We start from the raw sequence: 10,524 nt of genomic DNA, 5'->3' as shown, positions 1-10,524 counted from the left end.
TACTGAATTCCATTCCTTGTTTGCCTCGCTGAGGATTACTCTGTTTTTTGTTAAAACTCCAGTCCCATTTTGACATACTCTCGGAATCATGCATATGTTTTATCATGTCTTCTACTGGGTTGTTTGCTTGTCCAGAATCGTGCTATTTTACTACATCATTACTATATTTTCAAAGTGTTTCAATATGTCTTTTACTAATTCCTAAACTATTATATACCTACTGCCATTTTTTAGTTATACTTCTGAAAATTTCGATCAAACTTTTGATTTCTGCCAAAACCTATCTTTAATATTCCTGCTTTTAACTCTCATTTCTTTAGACCTTAAATATGATTGAGACGTGCTAATTATATGTCTATCCGTGGAGGGGCATTTGAGCCTTTTACATGCCTTTATGTGATCCCTTACATGAAGTCTTATTTGTTTTGTATGTCGCCTAGTATTTTGACCTTCAAACCTAAGGGTTCAACCTAGTCCTTACCTTATAGGAATAATGGTCCTAAATACCCTCTAGGACTTATAGGACGGGACGGGTAATAGCACGCAATAAGCACTCGCGACCAATCCACACGTTTAATTAACCTTTACGGGGCGGGAAGGGTAGAATATGGAGATGATGACGGTGCGCTAATATCTCGTGCGAGAATGATTGCTGGGTATTGCACCAAACTGATTCATATTATATTTAAACCTAGGACCCCTTTTCTCCTTCTTTAGTTATCATTGTTTTCTTAAATTAGTGTTTTCTTCAACTAAGCTTTTCTCTTTTCAAAATCACTTGTGTCTTTTTTCTTTCAAAAATTTTCAACTTGTTTACACTTCTTATGTGCAAATTTTGCTTGTTTATTCATATTCTTAAAGTCATAACTAAGCACGGTCGGGAACCACACTAGTGGATCTTGAGGGGTGCCTAACACCTTCCCTCGAGATAATCTCAAGCCCTTACCCGAACTCTGGTTTATCTTTCAAAAAATCTTATCTTCTTTAAAAGTGGCCTAATGCACTATAATCATTAGGTGGCGACTCTTCAAATTCCATAACTCGATTCCTCGAAAGGGAATAAGAGTTGTTTTGTCCATAATGTCGTAAACCCGATTACGCCTTCTTTTAGGAGGGAAAAAGGGGGCGTCGACAATGTATTGTATACTAATTTATAATATATACAATCTGTAATATATCAAACAAAATATTAAATAATCCTCGCATATCGATTCATGTATTAGTCATTACAAATGGATTACTGTTTCATCTAGTTCAATAGAGAAGATAACGTCGAAGCAGAAAAGCTTTAGATTTATAGAAAGACAGTAGAAGAATTAATATTTAAAAAGGAAAAGGAAAATCAAATATGGCATACGGGATGGTTGTCCTCTTGCTTGATCTAGAGCTGAAGTTTTTATTTTGTAATTAGCGAACTTCAGCTCTAGAGAGCTGAAGTTTTGTGATGTAACTAGGAAACTTCAGGTCTAGTGCTGAAGTTTTTGTGTTGTAACTGGGAAACTTCAGGTCTAGAGCTGAAGTTTTTGTGTTGTAATATTTTGTTTAAGTTTTAAAATTATGTATTGTATACTAATTTATAATATATACAATCTGTAATATATCAAACAAAATATTAAATAATCTTCGCATACCGATTCATGTATTAGTCATTACTACTGGATTAATGTTTCATCCAGTTCAATAGAGAAGATAACGTAGAAGCAGAAAAGCTTCAGATTTATAGGAAGACAGTAGAAGAATTAATATTTAAAAAGGCAAAGGAAAATCAAATATGGCATATGGGATGGTCGTCCTCTTGCTTGACAACTCAGTCAATTGCTTGTTTGCATATTTCAACTATTTGTTTCAGAAGAAGAAGAAGAAAACGAAGGAGGAGGAGAAGGAGGAGAAAGGGGCTGAAGTTATTTAAGAAGTGGGTACAAGTTAAAAGTTTTAAAAAAATGGGCATAGGTTAAATGGGGGCGACAAAATAGGGCGCCCCGTGCAATTTTTACGAATATTTAGTTATGTTTTAGTGGGCTTCGGGTTTATTGGGTAGGATATGGACCAAATAATTTATTTTTCATTGGTCCAACTTAATAAGAACAAAAGTTGATTCATTTCCCTAATTTGTTCCATAATTCCTTGTCTCAATACATCTCAAATGTAGTTAAAGCACAATTATAGACGCGCTAGTTGCTTTAGGTGTGATTAATAAATAAATTATCGTGATTATGTACACGTTCGCGAGACATAGTTATGATTTTTAAACTTAAAACCAAGGTACATGTTCGTGTGACCTTAGTCAAACAATCTTAATATTAATAAAGCGTGATTAATTGTGGACACGTACGAGTGACATGATTATTGACGCTCCGAACGGAATGAGTACACGTACGCGTGACTTGTTCTAAGATAATTCCTTAATTACGAATAAATTAAGCAACTAAAAGTGGTTAAGGGGGTAGATGCACATAGGTTTAAAAATAAGTAGACAATTTAATTAAGCCAAGTATGATTAAAGCGACCGTGCCAAAAACACGGAATCTGGGAATGCCTAACACCTTCTCCCAGGTTAATAGAATTCCTTACCCGGATTCCTGTGTTTCGCGGACTGTAAAACAGAGTCAAACTTCCTCGATTCAGGATTTTAAACCGGTGACTTGAGACACCATAAATTATCCCAAGTGGCGACTCTGAATTTGAATAAATAATCATGTTTCGATTATTGTCACTTTAATTGAAAAAACTCCCTATCCCCCTCTCGGATGGTAAAAAGGAGATGCGACACTTACCCTTTTCAAAATTATCTTATTTAATAACTCCCTATTTTTTACAAAACTATTTCAAGCAAATCTCTTGTAACACTGTTTTCCTACTGAAACCTTTTCAAACTCTGTCAAGCACTCTCACTCTATTCCTAAGTCTCCCTAGGTTCTGCCCCCTCCAGTGTGTGTACTGCCTTGGGATCCTTTTGAGAACCCTTTGAACTCTAGAACACTGAGGCTGGCCTTTCCACATTGCATTTACTTAATTTGGTTACAAAGTCTAGGTGTGAGTACTACCCAGGATCCTTGAGATCCTTAGGGAGCTCTAACGCACCTAGACAATGATATTGTCTATGAAATTGGAATTTGAGGCTATTGGAGGTTTGTGAAACCACTTGGGCCTACTTCAGGCTCCCTATAGTGTAACCTCTTCTTTTTCTTTATCTATGTAATTCATTCATCTGGTTCGTAATAATTTGTAAACGAATATTGGGGTGATTAGTAAAAAGGGGTTGGGTAGTTACATATTTATGGGGTAATATGGATAGAAACCATGCCTATAGGATCTCATATTTGCTATGTCTGACCCACCATGTTAGCAACCATGCCTATAGGATTTCATATATTTGCTATGTTTGCCTCAACACGCTAGAAATCATGCCTATAAGTTTTACAATCAACTTCACAAATAGATATCATACTTAAGCATATGATCAAGTTCCAATCTCTGTTCCAGTGGTTGTTTACATTTATTTACATCTAGAAATCATGCATATAAGTTTATAAACAACTAGATATCATGCTCATAACAAACAACATCAGAAATTCTGCTTATAGATCTAAAATCAGTTTAGTTTAAATAAGTCAATCCAGTTCATGATTAGTTTACTTCGAAGTTGGTCTAATCAGTGGTTTGTTTTTCCTGAAATGAATACTGCCCTAATTTACTATTAGAAAGCATGCCTATAGGAATTCAAGAGTCCGTTTTTTTAAAAATCTGCCCACTGTTTTACTATATCAATGTAGTTGTCCTGCTTTTAGGTATCACTATTCTGCGTTTAGGCAAGCCTATAGGGCGTTTTCAAATCCTGTAACTCTGAAACTGTTTCTGCTACTTAATGTTGTTCTAATTAACAGGCTTAAAATCAGTAGGCAAACTGATAGGGTCATTACTTCTGAGTTGATAAAAAATAAACCGCCTATCTTCTATGTCTTGATATTCACTTAGACATCATGTTTTAAGATACTATTTAACAATACGACCATTATTTGTGTTTGAGTGGTGCTGCTTATGTGCATTGTTTGTGGAGGTAAACTTGAGCCTCTAATTGCTTCTTTTCTGCTTTATGTGCTAAGGTCCTATTTGTTCTTGCTTGTCGCCTTAGTATTTTTGCCTTTAAACCTTAGGGGTCTGTCTAGAACTGCCTATAGGTAGAGGTCCAGAAATCCTCCAGGACCATTAAGAAGGGACGGGTAATAGCACGCAATAAGAGATCGCTAACCAATACTCGCTTTAATAAACACTAAGGGGGTGGGAAGGGTAGATATGGGATATGATGACTATATGCTAATGTCATGTGTATCCCCTCATTGAGGAGTGTTTACCGGACATTGTGTGGGGTGATCATGTAGGCTAACCAAACTAGGACCCCTCCTTTCCCAAACCTCTTCTGTTTAAAACTTTGTTTTATGTGTATACAACTTGTTCAAAATCTTTGTCTTATTATTTGAGATATACAACATCCAACGTGCTTTACTTGCAAATCATTTGATTCAACTATTTATTTGTTAATGGACTAATTCATAAATATAAGTTCGACCGGGACCCACCATTGTGGACCGCGATGGGTGCCTAACACCTTCCCCTCATGGTTATTTCGAGCTCTTACCCTATATCTCTGGTGATGCAAACCAATCCAAGAATTCATCACTCTAGGTGTCCTAACGCACCATAATCCGTTTGGTGGTGACTCTTCAAATACCCAAATCCCAAATCCCAAAAGGGAATGAATCATTACCCCCCCCCCCATGAACGTCGGAACCCAGACTTTTTTCGTAGAGGAAAAAAGGGGGCGCGACAGCAAAGCCTTTGAGTTGAATGTATTCGGGACCAAGTCAGAGTGGGTGACTCTCAACAATGGTCCTAGTGGGTTCAAAAATTAAAGTGCGGTGCCTAAGGATTTCAAGTTCGTGGCATGGTTAAGCATCGAGCTTTTTTAGTGGATTATGAAAGGGGCTTGGAGTGTTCTATGTTATCATCGGTATGCGGTGTAGTATTGGGAATGGGAGAAAATAACTTTGGATTCATAGAGGAATTATCAGAATGGGTGTACCTGTCAAAGATGCGAATGTGCGCACAAGGAAGGTATGAGATGGTTCGTGGGTTTTGAGACAGCATGGTCTTATGAAATGGGGACACTCAGGATGAGCGTAGATTGAGTTCATTATATTTTGAATGGAGCTATTATTATTTCTAAGTCAAGTCCAGAGTAAATTGGAAGAAGTTGGGTCGGTTAGTAATGGTTGAATCAACATAATTGTGGCAATGATCAGTTCTTTTAGCGTGAAGTTATACATGTAGTTTGTGGTTGTACACTTGGGCTTGAGCGCCACCACCACTTGGTTGATTTGGGAGGTACTTGATTCGAATGGCCTATTATGTATATATGGATCCCGGAAGAGATATGGTGGTTTAGACCACTACTTGAGGATTGTATTTTCTGCGGTTATGGGAATTCAGTCACGTGTTACAATAGTTCTCCTGAAATGAGTTAAGTGAAAGATTTCTATATGATGGAGTGTTTATTCTATTAGTGGTTCAGGAGTTATGATGGAATTCTTGTACTCTCGCGTATTAGCATGTTAGGTGCAGTGAGCGGCATGTGAATTAAAAGTTGAGGATCAAGGTTGTGTTTCGGTGTTGACAAGAATGTCACGAGTTCGGAAGAGCAGGAAAGAATTCAGATGTTTAGAGTAAGCTGGTATTATCTTAGCGTCACCTGAGAACGGTGTCCTGGGTAAGAGGCTTTGTGTACTAATTTGCGAATTCTCGATTCGCTTTGCAGCATTGTATGGTCGGTGGTATGGATGTGCAAACTTTGCTATCTGGTGCGGGAGGTCGTGGGGGCCTATCTCACGGGAAGATTGTATAAGTGTGACATTTAGTCACTTGATTGATTAAAGATTGAAACCAAGTATGGGGATTATGGTACTATCGCTTATGTGAGAGAGTTTATACCTGAGGGGAATTCCATTCCTTGGGTTGTGGACCGTGTTAGTTTGTTCCGGATTTGATGGTTGTTCTTATATGTCATGAAAAAGGGTTATTGTGGATCACTAAAAGATTATTAGCCCGGTACGGTACGATCTGAATTGGCTTGAGGTTTGTTGATGGGTCTAAATGTGGATGTGTGCTCTACACCAGGCCTGGTGTGTTCATTCAGCATAGCATTTCTTATGGAGGAGTATTCGGGCATTGGATGTTATTTTCGTCGTCAGTTGTTTCATGTAATACTCTATTGTGCCATGTAGGTTGTGAGACAGCTTGATTATTCGTACATGTGTTGAGGTCCCACTTAGCGGTGGTGTTACCTGAGCAAGATGGCTCTCGAGATGCAGATCATATATCGCACCTTAGTTGTGCTTGAGTTTCGTAGCATATGGCGCTATCCATCTCCCCAGAATTTGTATTATGCACTTGGCATGCTTGTGGTCGACATTTGGGTATTTCGTAAGTATGAGCATTCTGGCTTGGTAGGTATTTCCTTATTGACTACTATGTTGGATTGGATGGCACGCTGCCACGGGTACGTTGTTTGGATAGGGTGGCACGTCGCCACGGGTATCATGGTTGGATCGGGTTGCACGCCGCAACAGTGTGATGCTGAGTACAGTTTCCCAATATCTATTCTTGTATGTTTTCTTTCTAATTTTCTGAGGAAGGTTCATAACATCTTTTCGGTTGTTTAATTAGTTACGTGGGTTGAGTAGTTCTTTCCAGAATTTATTTTCCTTATGTATCACATTCGAGTTTGTAGCTTGTTGGCATATTGTAGCATCATATTAGATCTTGGTCAATGTTTGAGGTGTCTTATTGCCGAGCAGCTTGTACTGGGTGAGACGAGATTTTTGGACCTGAAATCAGTGAAATCAGATTTATATTAGGTGTATTAAAGAGCAAATATCATTATTCAGTTCAAAATGAGTTAATGGTCCTTAACAGGAGGAGAGGCTCCATTATTTGTTGGTTCGATAGGTGATTATGAGTTTCTATAGATCTCTTCCGTCGTGGCAGTAGTGCGAGAGTTGAAACAGGGCTTATATATGTTATGATGTATACTAAGGGCTTCGGGTTAGTGGAAAGTTCAACTGTTGTGCTTGGGGGAGATTGCCTTGGGCAAATGAGTTATGTGGTACATGGTGTGATTTCAGCGGAGTAGCATGGTCACGTTGGGTTCAGTGTCTGTGATTGATGCGGTGTTCGTGTGTTAGAATGTGGTATCGTGGAGAATTCCGGGTGTTTGAATTCGGTTCTAAAGCTTGTTAGTTAAGGTAGCAGGAAGGATCTTCAGTCTGACTCCAGCTAATGTGCTCAACTGAGTTGTGGTGGCATGGTAGGTGCACGAGGTGTTAAACATCGATTTTAGACGACTCTGGAACAGTTCTTAGCACGTTCAAGGACGAACGTATGTTTAAGTGGGAGAGAATATAATGACCCGACCGGTCATTTTGACCTCTAGTGCATCAATCAGTAGTTTGAGGCCTTGAGTAGCTTCACTTCACGTATTGTGACTTGCACATGTGGTCGGAATTTAATTTTGGGAAATTCGGAGTTGATTTGGAAAGAAATCTCTAATTTTGGAAGCTTTGAGTTGGAAGAATTGACTAAGGTTTGACTTTTGAGTAAACGACCTCGTAATCGGGATTTAAATGTTCCAATAGGTTCGTATGATGATTTTGGACTTGGGCATATGTCTGGATCAGATTTTGAATGACCCGGGAGCATTACGACGATTATTGTGGAAAGTTGGCATTTTGAAAGCATTATATGAATTTGGATTGAAGTGTATTTCAATGTTATCGATGTCCATTTGGTATTCCGAGCCTGGGAATAGCTCTGTATGGTGATTCTAGTCTTAGGAGCGCGTCCGGATGTGTATTTGGAGATCCGTAGGTCATTTCGGGATCATTTGGCGAAAGTTGGAAATTGAAGGTTTTTGGGAAGTTTGATCGTGAGCGGACTTTTTGATATCGGGGTCGGATTCTGATTTCGGAAGTTGAAGTAGGTCTATAATGTCAAATGTGACTTGGTGCAAAATTTGAGATCAATTGGGCGTGATTTGATAGGTTTCGGCATCAGATGTGGAAGTTAGAAGTTTAATAGTTCATTAGGCTTGAATCGATGCATAATTCGTGGTTTCGATGTTTTTTTTGTGTGATCTGAGGCCTAGAACAGGCTCGTGTTATTTTTTGGGACTGGTTGGTGTGATTGGACGGGGTCTCGGGGGCCCCGGGTATGTTTCAGGGTGGTTTCAGACCAAATTTGGCTAAGTTGATGGTGTTGGTGCTGGTGTTGTTCATCGCGAACGCAAAAGGTCTCCCGCATTCGCGAAGAAGGATATTTTGGGAGAAGGGTTTTACTCAACGCGAACGTGACACGGAGGTCGCGAACGCGATACGAAGGTCGCGAACGCGGAGGATAACTGGAACATGCCTACGCAAACACGGCACAGGGGTCGCGAATGCGAAGAAGGAAGGGGAGCTGAGGACCTGGAGCCATTAAGCCTTCACGAACGCAGAGCTTCTACCTTGAACACGAAGCAGTAGGGTCCAAAGGCATCACGAACACAGTGTTGATGTGAATGCGAAGAGGAAATTTGGAGGCAGTGCATTTTTGGCCTTCGCGATCGCGAAGGTCTTTCTGCGATCGAGAAGAAGGACGGGCCCGGGCAGATTATTTAAAGTCGGAATTTTTGCCCATTTCACTCATTTTGTCTCATGGTTTGGGAAATTTTGGAAAGCTTAAAGGGGATATTTTCATCAAGCAACACAAGGTAAGGGATTCCCACCTATTACAAGTTAAATACTTGGACTACATACAGATTTTTACATGAAAATTTATGGAAATTCATGGAAATTATGGGATTTTAAGAGGAAAACCTTGAATTGATAATTTTGGATTTTGACCACGAATTTGGGCATGGAATTTGGAATAAAACATATATTTGAGTTCGTAGTGTTATGGGTAATGATTATCTTCGAAAATTTTTGAAATCCGGGCATGTGGGCCTGAGGGCGACTTTATCGATTTTTCGAGCAGAGTTGGAAATTGTTATGAATTGATTAACTATGGGTATTAGAGTATATTTTGATTGGATTTCATCTTATTTGACTAGTTTTGGGATCGATGGTAATCAGTTTGAGGTGTTAGAGCGGCGTTGGAGCCGGTTTTGAAACTTCGAAGCGAGGTAGGTCTCATGTCTAACTCTGTGAGGGGGAAATTATCCTCTAGGTGTTGTAATTGATATGTGCTACTTATTGCGGGGGATTAGGTACACACGAGATGACGAGAGTCCGTACGTAGTTACATTCATACTATTGTCCGGGTAGACTTAGGTTCACACCATGCTATAATTGTACTATAGTGGTTATTGTTGCTCGTTTAATTTCTTTGTTTCGTATTACAACTTGAGATCGGACTTGCGAATATTTATAGACTTGCTTTTGTAGAGATTTGATGGGTTTCATGACTAGTCATGGAATAATTGTACTCCTTATACGAATTTCTCCTACGTTATGTGTTTCCATTGAAAGGTTTTTCTTAAGAATTTATAACTAACATGCCTATTCGTGAGTGGGGTCAATGACCCATTAAAACTTCTTATTCTAATGGGATCGGGTCGTTTGCTCGGCAGGATAGATAGATCTATGGTTCGTGCCGTTCGATCCTCGGAAGTGCACATATCTTATGGGATCGGGTCGTTCGCCTTGATAGAATTATGTACCACACTCTCATGGGAGCGGGTTGTTCGCCTCGGCAATATATAATAGATGTATCTATGGTTATATACCAGATTATGATGAGATTGGCCGTACTCCTCGGCATTTCTATAAAATACTTCTATGGAAACGTGCATATCATTTGTCAAAAAGCCAGTGTATCTGGGAATTTTCCTGATTTGATTTATGATGACCTATTTGGTGAGGTCCTTTATATATATATATATATATACACACACACGCACTCTGGTGGAGGAGGTAACTGCTAATCGAGAGTTTGAGTCTATTGTTGAGAAAAGGATTGCACCACGTACTTATACTTCTTTATTTTGTTTATTACACTGCCCCATATTCGTTTACTTCTTATTATAATTGTCTTATTGGACCATTAGTGAGTGTCGATGTCGACTCCTCGTCACTACTTCTATGGGGTTAGGCTAGATACTTACTGGGTACACATTGATTTACGTACTCATGCTATGCTTGCTGCACATTTTGTGTAGGTACATATATGTCTGGTGGTCTTTTGGGCACGGAGGCGCGGCTTTTGCGGGGACTTTGGGGAGCTGCACTTCATGTTGTGATCCGCAGCCTGCAGAGTCTCCATCAGACTTATTTATACTCTTCTGTCTAATTTGTATTCCAGACAGAGGTTGTATTTTATTATATTTTCTAGTTGATGTTCATGCACTTGTGACACCGTATTTTGGGGTGCTTATGGGTTGTTCCGTATTATAGTTGTGAAAGCATTATCATTTACCCGGTTAATTCTACTTCT

Source organism: Nicotiana sylvestris, chromosome 8, assembly GCF_000393655.2.
Source record: "Nicotiana sylvestris chromosome 8, ASM39365v2, whole genome shotgun sequence".
Classification (NCBI taxonomy): domain Eukaryota; kingdom Viridiplantae; phylum Streptophyta; class Magnoliopsida; order Solanales; family Solanaceae; genus Nicotiana; species Nicotiana sylvestris.
Note: the sequence above shows the minus strand (reverse complement) of the source record.